Genomic DNA, 22,326 nt, shown 5'->3' with positions numbered 1-22,326 from the left:
ACTATACTTAAGTCCATTATATGCTAATCCCGCTTAAAAACATATTTCATAAACATAATACCATTATTAAAACATAAACTAATATATCTAAAACTCAAACACAATAAAAAATTAACTATGCCTCAACCTTGATCTTGAAGAAAAACCCTAGATCCTTAAATTCTTGCTTGTAGGGTTTTGACAATAAGAAAGATAGTCTTGGTTGTGTGGCCTCTTTGGGTACTAGGGTTTCAAAGATTTGAAGAGGTGATGGTGGTGATTATTTCGACCTCGGGGTTTGTATTTTGATGGTGGTGCATGACAACAATAGGGAGAGAGAGAGTGTGCGTGAGGGTCTCAAGAAGAGCAAGAGTGAATGAAAAAATTGAGAAGGAATAAGCTCTATTTATAGGCTCTCAAAAATCATAATTTCATTCTAACTATAATCCTAATTTAAATTTAAATAAAATAGAATCCTAACTTCTATAGAAAATATCTCTATATTATCTTATTAATATTTTTATTAAATAATTGAGGAATAATCTAACATCAAACTACCTAGGAAAAATATCTCAACCTCTAACTAACTAAATCTCGTAATTCTGGACTCACCTCTAGTAAAATAAACATAACTGGAGTTGTAAAAGTCAGATTTCGACAACCTTTATACCGTTAGAAAGATAATTCAATTATCTACAACTTTTAGAAATAATATTTTTCCAAAATCATAACATAACTAGGTCAAAAATAGGTCTGAAGTTAAATTACCCTAAACTAACGAAAACTCTATTTAATTATCTAAATAACAACTTAATCCACAAATATCCTAACTAACCATAAAATAACAAACTCTAATTCTCTAGGCTGATTTTGAATTTACTAAGCCCAAAATCTTATTGGGCTTTGAGGCTTTATGTAGACTCGATCCATAATAATTCTTAATAATACCATAATTAATTTATTCTTACGCAATCACCCATTTTATACAAACAAGGCTACTAATATCACAAAACTATACTATACTAATCATAACCACTAAATATTTTTAAAAAATTAAACCTTATTCTATCACCACAACTCAAGTTAAATCTATTCTATGAAATTAAGACAACCTATAGTCACATAAATAAAAAGGTCTAAGAGAAAGGTAACCTTGGTTACTACAATTCTCCCCCCCTTAAAGAAATTTCGTCCTCGAAATTTATCTTACTAAAAACCTCGGGATACCGTTCCCTCGTATTTTCCTCCAATTCCTATGTTTCCTCTCTTTCAGTTCTATTGACCCACAAGATTTTAACTATAGGGATACTTTTTGACCTTAACTCATTAGTTCCCCACTCTAGAATGCGTACTGGTCGTTCTTCATAACTGAAATATTATTTCAACTCTAGAGCCTCGTAATGGAGCACATGGGATGGATCTGATACATACTTTATCAACATAGATATATGGAAAACATTATGCGTTTCAGCTAATGATGGCTATAAAGCCAACCGATATGCTACTTGCCCTACTTTGTCCAATATCTCAAAAGAACCTATAAACCTTGGGCTTAACTTTCCTTTCTTTCTGAAACGCATAATCCCCTTCATCGGAGATACTTTGAGAAAAACATGGTCACCTATGTCAAACTCTTTTTCTCGCCTCTTAGAATCTGCATAGCTTTTCTGACGACTCTGAGTTGTGACCATTCTTTGCCTAATCTTTTCTACTGCTTTTGTTGCCTCTCTTACTGCGTCTGGACCCAACAATTGATTTTTACCTACCTCGTCCTAATGAAGCGAGGTTCTACACGTACGCCCGTACAACATTTCAAAAGGTGCCATTCTTATCGTGGTTTGATAACTGTTGTTGTAAGTGAATTCCATAAGCGGTAAATATTTACTCCAAGACCCTGGAAAGTCTAAAGTACAAGCTCTCAACATGTCTTCCAAAATTTGTATGGTACGTTTTGACTGAGCATCTATTTGAGGGTGAAATACCATACTTAGCTTTAACTTAGTGCCTATGGCATGTTGTAGGCTTTCCCAGATTTTCGAGGTAAAAATTGATCCTCTATCAGAGACTATCATCTTTGGGATTTCATGTAATCTTACTATCTCCACCACATAAAGCTCTGCATACTACTCAGTGTTGTAAATTGTTCTTACCGGCAATAAGTGAGCAAATCTTGTGAGTCTATCTACTATCACCCAAACTGTAACGCCCTGGTTACTCCAAAACTGTTACTGTGATCTTTGAACCGTGCTTAACTCGCTAATCGAGTTCTTTGGTTATAAATGTGCATCTAGGTGTTATTAATAGGTTAAGGTGTAAAACCAATCAAAAGGAAAGGATATATTTTATTTAAAACATAAAATTGTTCATGGGCCCACAAAAACATTTACAAGTTATTTAATATTCAAAACGGTCAATACAGTGTAAATTTACAACTCACCGACCTAAGCGGCAAAAATAGGGTTAACCCCTCGTCCCTCTGAGAAACTCCTTGGTTGTGGTGGTCAAGCGGCCGCATATGTACACATCGCCACCTAAGCTCTCCACTCAAGGCTGGGTGAGCTTTTCTTTCCCTTTACCTGCACCACATAGCACCCATGAGCCAAAGCCCAGCAAGAAAACTCAATGTTGCATATATATAATATCAAACGATGATCATGATAATCATCCAGGACTTATAGCTCTAGACAGATAAGTGACAGATGTGTAAGTCACTAACGTGGGTTCCGCACCCTTTACAAATGAGTGACCGAGTCACTAGCTTAAACAGGTTAAGTGACTGATGAGCAAATCACCAATGTAAACCAACTAAGTGACCATGGAGTCACTAATGTGGGTTTTGTACCCTTAGCCATGTGACAATGGGGTCACCTGGGCCTTCTGGCCCTGGCTCTGAGTAACTAGTCATAGAACTAGGCAAGCGCTTTTAGTTTTCATCAAACTTGGGGTCGGTCCTACACTAATGCTCATGATGAGTCATTCAATGCAGATGTCGATTAGATCTAATCTTTTATCAGCTCTGTGTTTCATGACGCTTATGCCGCTCCTGACTCATAAGTAAGTAACATATGACCAGTGCTCAAAACTACTGTCGGACCTGACTAGTAAGTCACAGCTTCACAGCTAGTTCTGGCACCATTGCCGGTTCTGGCTAGTAAGTCAGTGCCATTCACAAGTAAGCAAGATTTGTTATGCATTTGAGATGCAATCAATGTCCACATTTAAACACTCAACATGCCTCAATAATAACCATGCATGTCACATATGGGGTACAATTTTCTTACCTCTGGTTCGAGCGAAAAAATAGTAAAAGAACGACCCTTGAGAACGATCGACCTTTTGATTCCTTAGCAGTTACGTAGCCAAAACCAATATAAAGTCCCATCAATAAAATGAGTAATAAAAGGTTCTTGGACCAAGACCTAGCCTCCGGGACATCGAATCCTACTAAACCAGGTAGTAGCAACGATCTCGAGGCCTAAGGTTTGAGTTCCCATTATCAAAACACTACTTTGGCCACAAAAACCCTCAAGCGTCACGGCCCCACCTCTCTGAGCCGTAACCCCCAGCCATGACAGAGGCGCTAGCCTCAGGGACCTACACTAAGCGTCACAGCCCTCCTTTCCCAGCGCTGCGGCCCCAGGCCCTTCAACTCCACCGCCCACCTGCACCAAACTCGAGCCGCGGCGCCCAAGAACAAGGTCGCGACCCCACCTGGAAACTTAGCCATAACCCAGATTTTCCACTTCTAAATCCTTCCAAAAACCTACCCAAACATCTCCAAATCCAAAAATCAAAGTTCCCAAACATCTCAATGATCGAAAATCATCGAATCCCGAGGTTCAAACAAATCAAAACTCATCAACACAAAAAATCCAAATTAGAGCTTAGAAACTCCAAAACTCAAAACTTAAAGCTTGAATTACCTTTGATTAAGTTGTTTCTTGCTAAATCCTTTGGTCAAGAAGCTTCTAATCTTTACTAGGAGCGCTATGCCTCGATCCTCGCTTGATTCCGACTCCTAAAACCCAAGTTTCCTTCGAAATTGCGACAAACGGTAAAAAAAGATAATGGGTGCCAGAGTCAAGGTGTTTGAACATAGTTTTCTTTCTGACATGTTACTTCAAGCTTAAGTAATCTCAAATAAATCCTAATGCTCGGGGTCCCAAAAACGTCCCCAGGGGAAAAATGGTCAAAACTCTCAGAATTTCCTCCTGATCTCACTAACTCCCAATGTATCATCAGATAATCATTCTCATTATCCAATATCCCAATAATTGACCGCGGTATGACAAAACCGCTAACTTGCACCCTAAGATCGTCTCAAGCCAAATAGCTCGAACATATCCACATAATAATGGGATCTCATCCATAATCACAAACATACACCAAAATATACAAATATGCCCTCAACGGACCTAATTACCAAAATGCCCTTATAATGAAATGTGGACCCACATGCATGCATTTAACATCATATTATAATATAATTCACATAAACATGCAGATAATAGTTTAATGGCATAATAAAATAATTATGGCCCTCTTGGCCTACTAATCCAACCATTAAACCGTATTAGGGATTTTGGGGCATTGCATAAATAGAGCCATGCTGCTTGGTGGTCCTTGGTAATCCCGTCACAAAGTCCATTGCTATATCTTCCCATTTCCATTTGAGAATCTCTAACAGTCGTAATGTTCTACCAGGTCTCTGATGTTCGGCCTTAACTTGTTGGCATGTAAGCATTTTGCTACAAACTCTGCTATGTCTTTCTTCATTCTCGGCCACCAGTACATTATCTTGACATCGTTGTACATATTGGTCAATCCCGGATGAAGTGAATACAAAGTGGTGTGTGCTTCTCTCATGATACTTTCTCTTAATACGTCCTGAGTCGGCATACACACTCAGCTTCTATATCGTAGCATACCTTCCTTTGCTATCAAAAAATCACATTTTTTGAGCTTTGTAATGCTGCCTTTTTCTTAAGAAGAAACTTGTCCTCTTGTTGTTTCTCCTTAATTTCCATTCGTGCATGTTAACTTGATTGTGAGATCAACTAATTTTCCCGTTATCAGCTCGATTTCAGATTTCTTAATATCATCTTGTAAGGGTGGTACAATCCCCTTAAGCGTCGATATGCTACCATAACTTTGTCCACTAAATCACGTTTTTCGTGACATTAGCCTTTCCCAGATGATACAAAATCTCACAATCGTAGTCCTTAACTAGCTCCAGCCACCTTCATTGCCTCATATTGAGCTCCTTTTGCGTAAAGAAGTACTTTAAACTCTTGTGGTCCGTATAGATCTCTCACTTCTCTCTATATAGATAATGCCTCCAAATCTTTGAAGCGAAGACCACTGCTGCCAACTGCAAGTCATGGGTCGGGTACCTTTGTTCGTACTCCTTTAGTTGTTTCGAGGCGTTCCTTCTTGCATCAAAACGCATCAAAGTCCTTGTTTTGACGCATCGCAATATACTACACACTTGCCCTTGTCATTTGGAATGCATAGAATTGGGGTTGTTATGAGCTTGTCCTTTAGCATTTGGAAGCTTTCTTTGCACTTCTTCTTCCATACAAATTTTTGTTGCTTCCTTGTAAAATTTGTTAAGGGTGTAGCTATTTTGGAGAACCCTTCAACAAATCGTCTTTAGTATCCAACTAAGCCCAAAAAAACATCTTATTTTGGTGGCACTCTTAGGCTTGGGCTAGTCTTTCACAACTTCTATCTTGGTTGGGTCTACTTCTACGCCATTTTTGGATACAATGTGTCCTAAAAATGCCACCTTTTCTAGCCAGACTTCACATTTCTTAAACTATGCCTATAAATGGTGTTTCTTCAGCCTTTCTAACATCAATCGTAGGTGTCCTTCATGTTCGGCTTCTGTCTTTGAGTAGAATAGTATGTCTTCAATGAATACCACCATGAACTTATCCAAGTAATCCTTAAATACTCGGTTCATAAGGTCCATGAACGCGTCTGGTGCGTTTTTCAATCCAAATGACATTACTAAGAACTCGTAATATCCATATCGAGTCTTGAAAGTCGTCTTTGGGATATCAACCTCTTGTACTCTTAGTTGGTGATATCCTGATTGTGGATCTATCTTTGAGAACACCGTGGATCCTTGCAATTGATCAAAAAGATCATCTATTCTAGGCAAAGGATACATGTTCTTGATCGTCACTTTGTTTAGCTCTCGATAATCTATGCACATCCTCATGCTCCTGTCATTCTTCTTGATAAAAGCACTGGTGCATCCCAAGGCGAAAAGCTTGATCTAATGAAACCCTTGTTTAAAAGCTCTTTCAGTTGTATATTTAATTCCTTAAGCTCCGTCAGCACCATCCTATGTGGAGTTTTTGATATTGGTGTCGTTTCTGGTGCCAACTCTATTTCGAACTCGATCTCCATACTCAGAGGTAATCCCGATAGATCTTCTGGAAATACCTCGGGAAATTCGCATACTATGTGCACATTCTTTAGTTCGAGTTGCGTCTCTTGCGACTTGTCTACAATGTTGTCTAGAAATGCCTGGCAACCGCTACTGATTCAACATTGAGCTTTGAGAGCTGAGACTATTGTATGCGAGTTCTAGAAATTACTCCTCTGTAAGTGAACTTCTCGCCATCTTCTGTTTGAAAATTGACTGTCTTACCCCTTACAGTCAATTGTTGCCCTATATTTTGCTAAACAATCAATTCATTATATCATAGTCCTTAAGGTCTAACTCGATCAAATCTACTGGTAATTCTCTTTCCTAGATTCCAACTACAATGCTACGCACCCCTCTACTAGATAGCATTCTTTCCCCGGAGGGTAATTCCGTGACAAACTTATCTTTAAAAAGTTCGCATGGCTTATCTAAGTTGTCAATCATATTCATAACGATGAAGGAATACATCGCTCCTAAATCGAATAAAACATTGAATTGCCTGCCATAGATTGTGATCTGACCCAATACTACTGTATTGCTAGTTTCTGCCTCACCTTATGTAAGAGTGAAAACTCTGGTTGGTATTAGCTTTTCATCCTTCTTTTGGTCTCTCAATTTTGGGTAGTCTTTCTTGAGGTGACCTTCGTCTCCACATTGAAGCAACTTCTAGTCTTATATCAACATTCTCTTTAATGTTTTCTCTACAGATTGGGCATTGAGGATATTCTATGTAAGGCTTCTTATTTCCATTGCCTTCCAACGTAGTTTTCTCTTTCTTGTCCTCTTTTTGGTTATGACCACCATCTTGTTTCCTTTTGTGGTCGTTTTGTTCGTAATTTCTTTTCTTGGCATCTTTCTTGGCCACTCATTCTTTCTAGTTTTTATCCTTCGCCTGCTCAACTTCCCGAGCTATCCCCAACTTTTTCGCGTATGTGGTTAATCCCCGAACCAACTTTACGTCTCAAGTTATCATTGGCTTTAGCCCTTTTACGAATCTTTGAATTCGTAACGTCTCAGTGGGTACCATGTTTGCTACGAACTTGGCCAGTCGGTCAAATTTTCTGCCGTGTTTCGTCATAGTCGAATTCCCTTGAGTAAGTGTGATGAATTCGTCCACCCTTGTGACTAGAATCACACGATTGTAGTATTTCTTGTTGAACACCTGGAGAAACTCATCCCATGTCATAATGTTTTTCGGGTTTGCTTCACTATATCCCACCAGATGCGGGCATCTTTCTTGAGTAAGCTTGAGGTGCATGAGATTCGGTCCTTGTTTCCCAAGTGCATATGTTCCAATATGGATTCTACCGAACGAAGCCATTCTTCGGCTTCTTCCTTGTCCTCTTTCCTGTTTGATTTCTTGTTTGTTCAGTCTTCCGGATCTTCTTAGTTTCTGCTCCATTTTCTTTTATGTTTCCCCCAAAAGAGAAAATTGTAAAAACTAAGACAAACAAACAAACAAAATTATAACCTAGCCTATTGTACTACTGTCTATTAGGTCCATCTATCTATTAAAACTATCATATTACAATTAAGTCCAACTCGGGTAAATGGGCCTTAACAATTGAATCTTCCTTGGTGGGGAGCTAGGTTCAGTATATCGTGTCCACTACTAAGGCCCCCTAACTTCCACTTGGACCCAAAAGACAGGAATTTCAACCCTTGCCTTATTAATTGTTATTCATTTTAATTAGATCCAATCGAATAATGCAAAGCAAATGGGCCTTCACAAATGGGCTAACCCATAAGAGATGAATTTAAAACTTACACTTTCAATTGAATCCAAAATAAAATTTAAAACCATTTTAATATTACCAAAATCTATAAAAGTCCACAATATAAAAAAAAAAAAAAAACAATACAAAATTTCAAATTAAATTAAAAAAACAAGTAAATATCCATAACAAACTAAAGGAAGTTATACTAAAACGTCTTCTTTTTAAAAAGAAAAAAATATCTACTAAACTAAAGATTTAATCTTCTATATCAAATATGGCTCTAATCACATTATTATTATTCAAGATTCTAAAATCAAAATAAACTATAAATTGCTAGGGTCATAAATAATATAAACAAAACAAGGTACTTTCTTGGTAACGAGAGGGCCCCTTTTTCTAACTTGTATGAATATGTGAGAACGTTTCGGACCAGTATAACCGTGGACTCTAATACCATTTGTAACATCCTAAATTCTAGCTTTAATTGTAGAACATAAAGATGTTGAAAAATAAATGTAATAAATCATAAAAAGTGTTTCCTTCTTTATTTATAATTTAAAATAAACATAACTCGGGTTTAAGAAAAATAAAAGGTTTTTTGCGGCGAAAATACTCATTGTTTTCGTAGTATTCCACTTTTACACCCAATCTTTTTTTTTACGGTGAATATATCTAAACTCACTCAAAATGTCTCTCCGACACTACCCACCCATTAACACTGTTTACAGTGCTTATGTGGCATTGACGTGGTTTGACAAAACAGAAGTGTTATTGTCAGGTCAATGCCACGTAATTTTAAATAAAAAATATTTAAAATTTAAAAAATAAATAGAAATTTTGAAATTATATAATTTTATAATTAAAATAAAATAAAATAAATAAGTTTTTTTTTTAATTTTCTTTCTTCTTTCTCCCCGACCTCTCTGCTTCTCCCTATCCTTTCTTTTCTTTCTCTTTTTTTTTTATTATTATTATAAAGGTGACACTGCTACATAATAATTATCAAAGATGAAATTAAACTCCATTAGAGTGGTTGGGCCATGCACAACCAGTGTCACTCCTGTACAATCTCAGCCCACTGCAAAGAGACTTAGAGTGAGTATCGATGAAAATCATCATGGTGACGATCATGGGATCATCACCAACCAAGTAATCAATGGCTAACACCAGGCATTGCTCCAACCGGTTAGGAGCGATCGGACTAAACTTGGAAAGAAATGGAAGGAGTACCAAGGTGTCAAAAACTGGGACGGTTTACTTGACCATCTGGACGAAAACTTACGCCAGCAAATGGTGAGACACGAAATAGGCAGGCTTCTCCGGTCTTACGGAGACCAGCCTCTGAGCCTGACCATCGCCGGCCACAGCCTCGGCACTGCGCTTGCCACGTTGGCAGCTTACGACATCAAAACCCACTTCAATCGGGCCCCGCTCGTGACCGTAATCTCCTTTGGCGGGCCCCGCGTCGGCAACCGGAGCTTCCGGTGTCGTTTGGAGAAGCAGGGAACCAAAGTGCTGAGGATAGTGAACTCGGACGACGTGATCATTATTATAAATCTATTTTATTTTAATTATAAAATTATATAATTAAGTGGGTAATACTTTTTAATGTGAAATTAAAGGTCACTTATTCAGTATCTCACTAATATTTCCTTCCCTGGATCTTAGGCCCTGAAAGTAGTTCAGTCAAAGCTGCAGTTACTCCTCGCAGTGCTGGTGGCCTTGCAGGCATAACTGTTGACAAATCAGTGGAGTTCTCGTATGAAGAACTTGCTAAGGCTAGAGCTAGTGATAACTTCAGCTTGGGCAAGGCGGCTTTGGCGCTGTTTACTATGCTGAGCTGAGAGGCGAGGTTAGTTCCATAAATGTTTCTATTCATTTTTTTTCAGTTGTATGGCTTTAGCATTCCTATCATACACCTCTTTCTTCCGGAAAGCTGCAATAAAAAAGATGGATATGGAACCATCAAAGGAATTTTTGGCTGAATTGAAGGTTTTAACATGTGTCCATCACTTAAACTTGGTAAGGTTTTAACACGTATCTATTTTATTTTATTTTAATTATAAAATTATATAATTTCAAATTTTCTAATTATTTTTTAAATTTTAAATATTTTTTATTTAAAATTATTAAGCATTGACGTGGCAATAACACCTCTGCTTTGTCAGACCACGTCAATGCCACATAACCACTGTAAACAGTATTAATGGGTGAGTAGTGACGGAGAGACACTTTGAGTGGGTTTGGATATATTCACCGCCCAAAAAAAAGATTGGGTGTAAAAGTGGAACACTACGAAAAAATTGAGTATTTTCGTCGCAAAAAACCCAAAAATAAATAATAGTCTTTACAATAAAATAAAATTAAAACTAGGCAACATTCAATTATAAAGTTCATAATTTTCCAAGAAAATAACACGCGGCTATACGGCCCCCACATATTCACACCAGTCTTGCTATTGGGAATCTGCTCGCCACCGGTCATCTAAGGTGAACCTATTCTGGAAAGATCAAAGAAAGGAATGAGCTTCTAATCCCAATAAGGAAAAAACACAACAAATCATACATAAATCAATTATAATCTCATAACGAATAATTTCAAATGCAATACTATATTCATAACAGAAACTAAGGTCATAATCTATCATATATCACCGTCATACAAAAGATCACACACATATCTAGATCATAAATTGTATCCTGCAATCATAACATTAGTCATAACAATCCTATCATTAGTTCATACAAGAGTTCATAACAACACTAATTTATACTAATCATACAAGATCAAAATATATCCTAGGTCATAGGTCATAATTATAATAACAAGACAAATATAATAAAAAGATAAGTGCTAATACATGGGTGACAATTAAACCCCAGACATAAGTCTGTCATACAAGTTTGGCAACCGAGCCTACAAAACATCAACTTAGGTCTGTCATACAAGTTTGGCTACTAAGCCTACCGGACATAAGTTTGTCATACATCATTGGACACCTTAGGTCCAACCACACTTACCCCTTTATTGTACTTGAAATGTTAGGTCATACAAAACATAAACTAGGTCATAAACTAAACTACCTAATTTTCCTTACCTTGAGTGTGGTGTACAAAAATTATATTGAGTCTATTATATGCTAATCCCACTTAAAACCATATTTCATAAACATAATACCATTATTAAAACATAAACTAATATATCTAAAACTCAAACACAATCAAAACTTAACTATACCTCCACCTTGATCTTGAAGAAAAACCCTAGATCCTTAAATGCTTACTTGTAGGGTTTTGACTAGGGGTGGCAATTCGTGTAAACGTGTCAGATTCGTGTCGACACGATTATGACACGACACGATTAAGGTAAACACGAACACGACACGATTATTAAACGTGTCAAAAATACGAACACGAACATGACACGATTATTAAACGGGTCAACACGACACGAACACGATAACACGATTATGACACGATTAATCATAATTATACGAAAAAAATCAGAAAACCTATGTAAAGTATTCGTGTTATCGTGTCTGACACGATTATGACACGACACGATTATTAAATGGGTCGACACGATTATGACACGACACGATTAAGGTAAACACGAACACGACACGATTATTAAACGTGTCAAAAACTCAAACACGAACACGACACGATTATTAAACGTGTCGTGTTCGTGTTTACCTTGATCGTGTCGTGTCGTGTCGTGTCATCGTGTCGTGACCCAAATTGCCACCCCTAGTTTTGACAATAAGAAAGATAGTCTCGGTCGTGTGGCCTCTTTGGGTACTAGGGAAGTGTGCGTGAGGGTCTCAAGAAGAGCAAGAGTGAATGAAAAAAAAATTAGAAGGAATAAGCTCTATTTATAGGCTCTCAAAAATCATAATTTCATTCTAACTATAATCCTAATTTATATTTAAATAAAATAGAATCCTAAATTCTATATAAAATATCTCTATATTATCTTATCAATATTTTTATTAAATAATTGAGGAATAATCTAACATCAAACTACCTAGGAAAAATATCTCAACCTCTAACTACCTAAATCTCGTAATTCTGGATTCACCTCTAGTAAAATAAACATAACTGGAGTTGTAGAAGTCAGATTTCGACAATCTTTATACCGTTAGAAAGATAATTCAATTATCTACAACTTTCAGAAATAATATTTTTCCAAAATCATAACATAACTGGGTCAAAAACAGGTCTGAAGTTACAATACCCTAAAGTTACGAAAACTCTATTTAATTATCTAAATAACAACTTAATCCACAAATATCCTAACTAACCATAAAATAACAAACTCTAATTCTCTAGGCTGATTTTGAATTTACTAAGCCCAAAATCTTATTGGGCTTTATGGCTTTATGTAGACTCGATCCATAACAATTCTTAATAAACTATAATTAATTTATTCTTACGCAATCACCCATTTTCCACAAACAATGCTACTAATATCACAAAACTATACTATATTATATTATACTATACTAATCATAACCACTAAATACTATAATCATAACCACTAAATATTTTTTTAAAAATTAAACCTTATTGTATTACCACAACTCAAGTTAAATCTATTCTATAAAATTAAGACAACCTATAGTCACATAAATAAAGAGGTCTAAGAGAAAGGGAACCTCGGTTACTACACTTGTGAACTCCATTCAAATGGGAGTCCACCTATTACTAAGTAATTCACAATGTGAGCATACCACAGTAACTTAGCAATAGAAAGCAATTGTTCATCGGGGAATTCATCATGAATAGGTGGACCATCAGCGGGATCGCTGAATTCAAGTCGGGACAAGTGGTCCGCGACGACATTTTCAACACATTTCTTGTCTTTGATCGTTATATCAAATTCTTGCAAAAAAAGGATCCACCGTAGTAATCATGTCTTAGCATCCTTTTTGGAAAGGACATACTTAAGGGCAGAGTGATCTGTGAAGATCATGATAGGTGATCCAATAAAATAAGATCAAAATTTGTCAAGGGCAAAGACGACGGGAAGCAACTCTTTTTCAGTAGTTGAATAGTTCATTTGAGCACTATTGAGAGTTTGGCTTGCATAATAGAAAACAAAGGGTTTCCCCTCCCTTAGTTGTCCTAGCACAGCTCCCACAGCAAAGTTGCCAGCATCACACATGATCTCGAAAGGAAGACTCCAATCGGGTGACTGAATGATGGGAGCGGAAGTGAGTGAATTTACAAGCGTTCGGAATGATTCCTCACACTTAGGTGTCCACTCAAAAGTGACACCTTTGGCTAGGAGGTTGCTTAGCGGACGAGCAATCAATGAAATTTTTTGTATGAATCTCCTATACAAACCAGCATGACCAAGGAATGACCTAACGTCTTTAACAGTCTTCGGAGTAGGCAGGTTGGAGATAAGGTCGACTTTGGATTGATCAACCTCAATTACCATGAAATGACATTTCTCCCAATTGAGCACAAGTCCTTTCTCAATACACCATCTTAAAACAGCTTCAAGATGAAGAAGACATGTGTCAAAGGAATTTCCAAAAATGGTTAGGTCATCCATGAATACTTCCATTAATTTTTCAATCATGTCACTAAAGATGCTCATCATGCATCTTTGGAAAGTAGCTGGTGCATTACACAAGCCAAATGGCATACGCCGGAAAGCAAAAGTGCCAAAGGGACAAGTGAAAGTGGTCTTATCTTGATCCTCTAATGCAATCTCAATTTGATAATAGCCAGAATAGCCATCAAGAAAGCAATAAAATGGATGACCAGCTGCACGTTCATGGATTTGATCAATGAATAGGAGTGGAAAATGATCCTTGCGGGAGGTGGCATTTAATTGTCTATAATCAAGGCACATGCGCCTCCCTGTCACAGTTTTTGTGGGGACAAGGACCCTTTTTTCATTTTGGATCACAATGACACCAGATTTCTTGAGCATGACTTGAGTTGGACTGGCCCATTTGCTATCAGCTACTAGGTAAATAATACCAGTGTCTAGCAATTTCAAAACTTCACTTTTTACAACTTCTTTCATTATGGGGTTCAGTCGCCTTTGAGGGTCTCTTCGAGGGATAGCCTCGTCCTCCAGATTGATTTGATGAGAGCAAATTAAAGGGCTAATACCTTTGATATCAGCAAGCGTCCAACCTATCGCAGATTTATGCATTCGGAGTAGCTCGAGTAACTGCAATTCTTAAGAATTTTGAAGGTTGGACGAGATGATAACTGGAAAGGTTTCACCGTCTCCCAAGAAGACATGTTTCAAACCCTCGGGAAGTTGGATCAATTGAACAATTGAAACCTCTTCGGCTGAAGTTTTCAGCTATGCCCTCTCACGAGGTAGCTCTTCAAAGCGAGGTTTCCAAAACTGAGTCCTTCTATTGCGTGAGTCTATGTGATCTGATATTGCAAGAGTAGCTCAATAGAACTGAGACTTTCGTTGTCAGACAGAAGGAGGAGTTCATCAAGATTATCAAAGTTGCTTCACAATTGAACCTCCTCGGGAATTAAAGAGTCAATCATGAATGTTTGATAGCATTCATCATCTTCTTGGGGTTGTTTCCTGATGCGGAAAATATTGACTTCAGGAGTCATGTTTCCAAACGATATCTTCATTAGACCATTCCAACAATTGATCAAAGCATTTGAAGTAGCAAGGAATGGTCTTCCAAGGATAATAGGAATTTTAGACTCCATGTTTACCACAGATTGGGTATCAAGAATAAGAAAATCACAGGGTAATAGAATTTTTCAATATGAACTAAAACATCCTCAACAATACCCCTAGGCTTTTTGGTGGAGCGGTCTGCAAGCTGTAGCACAACAGATGTTGGCTTCATTTCTCCAAGACCGAGTTGCGAGTATACATAGTAAGGCATGAGATTTACACTCGCGCCAAGATCAAGTAAGGCTTGGCTGACTTCATGGGTCCCAATTTGGCAAGAAATGGTGGGACAACCGGGATCTTTGTATTTCAGCGATGTCTTTTGTTCAATCACTGCAATCACTTGCTTAGTCAAGAAAGCAATCTTCTTGACATGGTGCTTCCTTTTTGCAGTGCATAGATCCTTGATGATTTCGGCATAAGCGGGCACTTGTTGTAATGACCCAACTACTCTAGACTTTGGACCATTAACGAAAACTATACATAGACACTAATCTTTAACAAAACTTACAAGTGAAAAGATCATAACTTTATTAAAACTTGTAAAAAGGAAATGTTAAACTTACATAAAATTTAAGTTAGGATATGGGATCCCATTGTTTTAAAAACAAAACATAACATAATGATAATTAAAAAGAGATTACATAATAAAATGCGGAAAAATACATATAAAAACCATAAGAAACAAAAAAACTAAATCCTCGAATCGAAACTCTCGGCTCTTTGAATCCATTCCGCCTCAACACACATGCCCAAACTACCAAGAACCTTTCCACCACTAAAGCTATTTTCCTGCACATATAAACAAAAAGGAGTGAGCCTAATGCCCAGCAAGGAAAAATCTAGCACATAGTCCATATACATAAAAATTCATAATGCAACATAAAAACATACTATAACACCTATGTCACATACATACTATAATGGCCATTATTACTTGGGGTCCCATAAACTAAACAAGTCATATGCCCATTAGATTAGTGGGGTCTTGCTAGCTAAGCAAGTCATATGCCCATAATCTATTTGGGGCTTGTTAGTTGTATAGGTCATATGCCCAAGTCTACAAACATACATAACATAGCATTTTTCATAACACACATTCATAAGATAACATATAAAATCATATAGCACATAAATCCTATCCTATTTTCCTTACCAAAATTACTGGGATATGAGAACTGATTTGGGACCTTGGAACACTCCTAAAAACCATTTATAATATGGCGAGTATATTGAAGAAAAGGGATGAAAGTGAAGAACAAACTATGCTATCAAAATATACTTACCAAAAACCTTGTGCTTAAGAACTGGGATTTCCTAACCAAGAATAAGAATAAGGTTAGAATGAGAAGAAGATTATGAGAATTTTTTAAAGAACATAATACAAAAATGGACTAGAGTTTGGGATACCTTGAGTACTTCTATGATCAATCTAAACCTTGAACCGAAATGTGAATAGAACCTTACTTCCCAAGTGTTTGGTAAGCTTATAGTGATCAAGCTTATAATTCTCAACCCAAGTGTTTACACTCTCACATTAACCTAGCAACTTGCAGCCTCTGAACTTAGAGTAATAGATGAATAAACGGCTGGGTACTAGGTCCTATTTATAGAGTTTAGGAATGAAAAGATCTTCATTTAACTTGAATAAAAATAATGGCTTTTTAAGTGAAAATAATTTGAATTATCGTTCAGCAGAGGCTGAAGACTCGTTCAGAAAGATGCTGGACTTATCAAGAGGTTGAAGGTTTGAATGGAGAACGTTTTTTAAAACTTTCAAAAATATGCTGAAGGAGGCGATATATCGCCCCCTATAGGCGATATATCGCCTGGGCCATTATGCCCGAGGCAATCGTGCATCGTTTCGTGTTTTCCATATCTTCGTACTGCGATATATCGCCCCTATAGTTGCAATATATCGGCATACGCTGAATATTTAAACACAAAATTACACATTTTTAGCTTAATTTGAATTGAGTAAACAACCTTGACTAAGCCCTCTAACGTTTTCAAAGCTGCTGACTGACCTTAGAGTATTCAAATTTTAACCTTAATAAATTTAATCCTCAAAATACTTAATCATTAATAAACCTATACATAACATGTGCTATTATCTAATTGGTTCTTATCTAAACCTTATAGTATAATAAATATTATCCTCAATATCAGTCATATTAATCAAACCTTAGGTTAAAATTAATATTCCTAAACTATAGGTTAAACTTAGAAAATCTACAAGTACTACTATGAGTGTCCAAATAAATCCCGATCTGAACCAAAAATCCACAATCATAAAGATAATACTATTATTACTATTATACTACTATCTAACTTAGCTAAGTAAAGTTCTTTGGACTCTACACTTGTTTCATGATGTGAAGCAAAGGAAGATTAATATTCACTTGAGTCAAGTGCTCAAGGGTTTCAGCTCGGTTATTAGGAAGTTTCCCAACGGGTTTCAAAGCCTGGGGAAAGGGTACTTTTAGAGAGGCATTGAGTGGTGGATTTTTGAAAATGACTTTTGGAGTACTGGGGGAGTTGGATTTTATGGGTGGGCCTTGCAAAGTTTTACCACTTCTAGTCGTGATGGCATTTACTTCCTTAACATTTTTATCATTAGAATTTGAAGATTGGGCCATGTGTTGGCCTTGCACATTGAATTTTGGTTGAGAATGAAGTTTGCCTTTTTCTGGAATGGCCAAGGATTCAGTCAATTTTGAGAATTGACATTTCATTTCCTTGATTTCTTCCATCATTTGGCGATTTAGTTTGGATTGTTCCTCTATGAATGCATGAAGAGTATTCTCGAGAGAATTTCGTTGTGGATGAGCATTGCATTGAGGTGCTGAATATGCCTTTGATGGTTGAACTTGTTGCTCATTTTACCATTGGCCTCCAGACGATTGAGCTTGGTTGGAATCTCTCCAACTGAAATTTGGGTGGTTTCTCCAATCAGGGTTGTATGTATGGGAGAATGGCTTGTTATATGCCCCTAAGGCATTGCATTGCTCCTCATAAACCACCCTCATCTCATTAAAAGCTAAGCAGTCCTTAGCTAAATGCTCCGTCCCTCTACAAACAAAGCCAGGTTCTTGCGGTTCCGCTTGAGCGATCATGTGCGATTTTTGGCAATTTTTCGTCATTAAGACCTCAAACTATTTTTTCAAAGCTTCGAGTTGGGCCTTAACACTATCCTCTTCTTGAAGTTGATAGATCCCAGATGGTTTGTGTCGGTTGGTGCTATCAGTAGCACTTGGACCAGTCCATGTGTGAGATTTTTTTGCGGTTTCTTTGAGATATTCAAGAGCATCGTGTGGCTCTTTTTCGAGGAATTCACCATTGCATAGAATTTCTACAAACTGGCACTCATGACTCGTGAGGCCTTCATAGAAGTAACTGAACAAACGCTAGTTCTCATAGCCATGGTGCGGGCACTGATTCAACAGATCTTTGAATCTTTCCTAGACTTGATAGAACGTTTCATTGTCCTTTTGGGAAAATGTGGAAATCTTTCGTTTTAGACTGTTGGTCTTATGGCTGGGGAAGTGTTTCAGAAAGAAGGATTTGGTCATCTCCTCCCATGCTCCAATAGACCTAGGTCTCAAAGAGTATAACCAGCTTTTGGCTTTGTCCTTCAAGGAGAAAGGGAAGAACTTCAGTCGCACAGAATCGACGTTTTCAGCTCGGTTATAGAATGTGGCTACTACCTCCTCGAATTCTCTAATATGCACATATGGGCTTTCATTTTCCATTCCATGAAATGTGGGCAAGAGTTGAATCATGCCAGGTTTAAAGTCTAATGCGGGCATATTAGGAGGGAAGACAATGCATGAAGGCATGGAAGTGCGAGTAGGATGGAGGTAGTCATTGAGAGTTCTTGGTTGGATTTCATCATTGCGAATGGATTATTATCAACTAAATTTTGTGGAGAAGAAGGATTGGTAGGAGTTCCGGAAGGAGTGGTAGATGAATTGGAAGAAGTGTCATTGGAAGTTTCGTGATGATTCATCCACTCTCAGAAACCAAAATTAGATTTATTTTATGTTTTTTTTTTTTTTTGTTAAACTTGTTCCCAGGTAGATTTGGAGGTTTTGGGGTGATCTCCAACGCCTTACAAGATCTCCCCGAGGTTACTGAGTAAGTATGGTGGATAACAAGTTAACCTTTTCGACCAAAAAACCTTTAAGCGGAGTGAAATTGCTTATTTTGATAGAACAAGCTTGTTTTTATTATATTAATAAGTTCAACAATGTAATAGTGCAAAGGTATATTGTAACGACCCAAAATCACTAATATGGCTTAAGGGCCTTGATTAGTGTGCCGGGAGGGCATAATTGGTTTACGTGTGAATTTATTAAGTTTAACGCATGATTATATGATAAGCATGCTAGTATGTTTATATGAATATAAATGTGATTATATGATATAATTGTGAGAACCACATTATTACGTGGGCAAATCTGCAGCATGTGACTTGAGGCGATCCTAGGGAGCTAGCTAGCGGGAAAGTCACAACGGGGCTTAGTACTTAACTTCGGGTAATTCAAGGGGTATTTTAAGTATTGGATGGTTATTTAGGTTGTCGGGTTATGGAAATAAATAATTGGAGATATTTGAGGTTAGGAAGTCTAGGTGGGAATACTGGGGAATTTTACCATTTTTCCCTCGGGGACGTTTCTGGTACCCCAAGCCTTGGGATTAACTTAATTATCTAAGGATAGACTAAGTAAAAAGACTCAGAACACAGTAGAACATAGGGAACCGACCCTCCCTCTTTCTCCCTTTCTCTCTCAAAGGAAAACTACTAGAACTTGAGGATTTTAGCTGGGAAATTCAGTGGATTGGGCTGAAGTTTGGAAGGATTAGTCTAGTGTTCAACTAAGGATTCAGCCAAGAACTAAGGTAAGATATAAGCTTGAAGCATGGTGATTAAAATTATATGTTATAGCTGGGTTTTGAAGTGTTTATGAACTTTGGTGTTGAAGGGCAGAATTGAGGCTTGAAAGCTTGGGTTTTAGCTCAAAGATTGTTAAGGAAGTTGGTTCATCAAAGAAGGTAAGATTCAATTCATAATTTAGAGTTTAAATTCTGAGTTTGCATGACTAGTTTTGATGTTTTTAAGTATGTGAGTTTCAGAGATTGAAGTGAGTTTTTAATGAGTTTCTAGACTAGGTTTCAGCTGGGTTGTGTTGCTGGAATCATGTGAGAAGTTTTGGGATAATTGAGTTGTGGAATTGGGATAGTTTTGGATGGTTTTGAGTGAGGTTAAGGAGTCAAGAATGTTGGTTTTTCTGTGTTCGAAGGGGTCGGGCCGCGGCATAGTTCTTGGTGAGCCGCGGCCCTCTGAAGTTGATGGATGTGGAAGATGGAGGGCGGGCTGCGACATGGTCTAGGTAGGGCTGCGACCCGTGTCTAGTTCTGAGCCCAGATGGACTCTATTTGGGGGCTATGCCGCGGCATGGGTGGCTTGAGTCACGGCCCTTAAGGGATTTTGGGACTTTAAGCATGGGAATTATACCTAGGGTGCTCGGGATTGAATCTACTACCGTTTTTGGTGGAATTCAATGTTCCGAAGACTAGAACTTTATCTAGAAGCCCTTTTGCGATTATTGATGGTATCCCTTATCTTGGTTGTGACTAGGTACTAAGCTAGGGCTCGGGGATCGGATCGTGCATCACTCGTAGTCAGTACACTTGGGAACTAAAGGTAAGAAAACTACACCTAGTTGTGGATTTATAATGGGACTAAGGGTTCCCTATTTTGTATGTTTTGAAAGGATGGTATTATGCCATGTAAACAGTAAACCAACGGCCTAAGAGTGCCAAAGTTTACACTAGCGCACAGGGCACGACTCGGCCACTGGTAGCTGAGGACAGCTTATTATGCACTGAGCTCGGTTTAAGCGGGCCGGAGTTAGTGGGATAAACAGAGGGTACGACCTAAGGCGTCGACCCTGATTATTATGTGATTTGTTTGTTATGTTTGATTGGTGGGTTTTTATGTTGTATAGCTGAGTGATGATTAGCTGATTCTTTGGTTGAATCTTCATGCTTTGTGATTACAGTGGTATGTTAAGTGTATGAACATGCTTAAAGGGTTATACAAATGTTATTATTGCTTGCTATATAATATGATATGTTTTCTTGCTGGGCCTTGGCTCACGGGTGGTTTGTGGTGCAGGTAAAGGCAAGGGCAAGCTTGATCAGCCCTGATTCGGAGAGCTCTGAGAGCATAATGTACATGATCAGCTGCTCAACCGCCACGGTTGAGAGGGAGACAGGAACAGCAAAGCCAGAAACGTTTGTTTTGCCTTAGAGTGGCTAATGGTTGTTTAAACTTTGGAAATTTTGTAAACTGACTTTTGAACGTTGTTCCTTTTTGAGATCCCATGTGTAAAAATGTTTAGTTATATAAAATGTACCCTTTTGAGACCAAAACCTTTTAACCCTAGTGTTATCCCTAAAATCAGAAGTGGATGACATGGCAGGCATTAATTACACGTGGCTGACACCTGGCAGAATCTGTGTTCGACTATCGACCAGGAAGACGTCCATTATCATGCGATCGGTTTCTTCATACGACCAGCCTGGTCGTACGCACATTATACGTAGAGGAAATTTTAGGCAGTTATGATGGAATCCGAAATTATCTCCCATGATTTCCTGAATATCCGATTATTTAGGAAAGAATATATGTAACAAATCAATGTAAATCTTCCCTGAGCTTATAAATAGAGGAAGAGGGCTCAGGGAAGCGGATCCTTTTCTTTTGGAGCAAAACAGATCATTTGAGATTAGAGAGAGATTACACGAGAATAATTGTATTTTCTTCTTCAAAGGTTAGTGAAACTCATTGAACCCCAGTTCTTTGATCACCCCTTTGAATCTTATTTCAATAACAATTCAAGTGGACGTAGGTTATTACCAGATCCTGGGGCCGAACCACTATAAAATCTTGTGTCTTTATTATTTTTCGTCATCACATTCTTTTCAACGTTTTCATCCATGTCAAGTGTATTTTGACTCCGTGTCAGTTGGCCAAAATCTGGGTCAACACCTAGTTCATTAGTGGTTTCTGTATCATATTTTTCACTAAATGACTTGATTAGCAAGTCCTGCACCTTTATAAGTACACAGTGTAGCGGTCTTGACTATCCAGGGTGTTACACATATGCTCGAAATGTTCCCAGGCCAATTGAGAAGGTTGTTAAGGTACCGTTTTAGACCCACACTTGCCTAGACAAAACTCCCTGGGGTTCCCAAGTAAGAGTGGGGGGTAACGCTATCACAAACCTTATTTAACAACCAATCTTTCTAGACAAAACAATATCGGTTCCTACCATTTGTAATATTACACAATTGTTTACAATACTAAGCGTTTTATGATTGAAATTTTATGAACAATTTTATGTAATTTTATGTTTTTTTTTTTTTTTTTTGGAAAACCTAAATTCTAAGGAAAACTAAAGCAAAGAAAAAAGAAAAGTCTAAACTAAGGAACCTAAAGCAACAAAATAA

At 37.6% G+C, this 22,326-nt stretch overlaps 1 non-coding gene across 1 annotated transcript; it reads left to right on the top strand.

Moving 5' to 3' along the window:
- The first annotated feature begins 18,225 nt into the window (after positions 1-18,225).
- LOC133820074 (small nucleolar RNA R71) lies at positions 18,226-18,332 on the top strand. Its single transcript, XR_009886508.1, has one exon. It is a non-coding gene; the product is annotated as a small nucleolar RNA R71 (small nucleolar RNA).
- Positions 18,333-22,326: the final 3,994 nt, after the last annotated feature.

The sequence above is a fragment of the Humulus lupulus genome, chromosome 2 (assembly GCF_963169125.1).
Source record: "Humulus lupulus chromosome 2, drHumLupu1.1, whole genome shotgun sequence".
In the NCBI taxonomy this organism is placed as follows: domain Eukaryota; kingdom Viridiplantae; phylum Streptophyta; class Magnoliopsida; order Rosales; family Cannabaceae; genus Humulus; species Humulus lupulus.
Note: the sequence above shows the minus strand (reverse complement) of the source record. Positions and strands in the feature narration are given on the sequence as shown.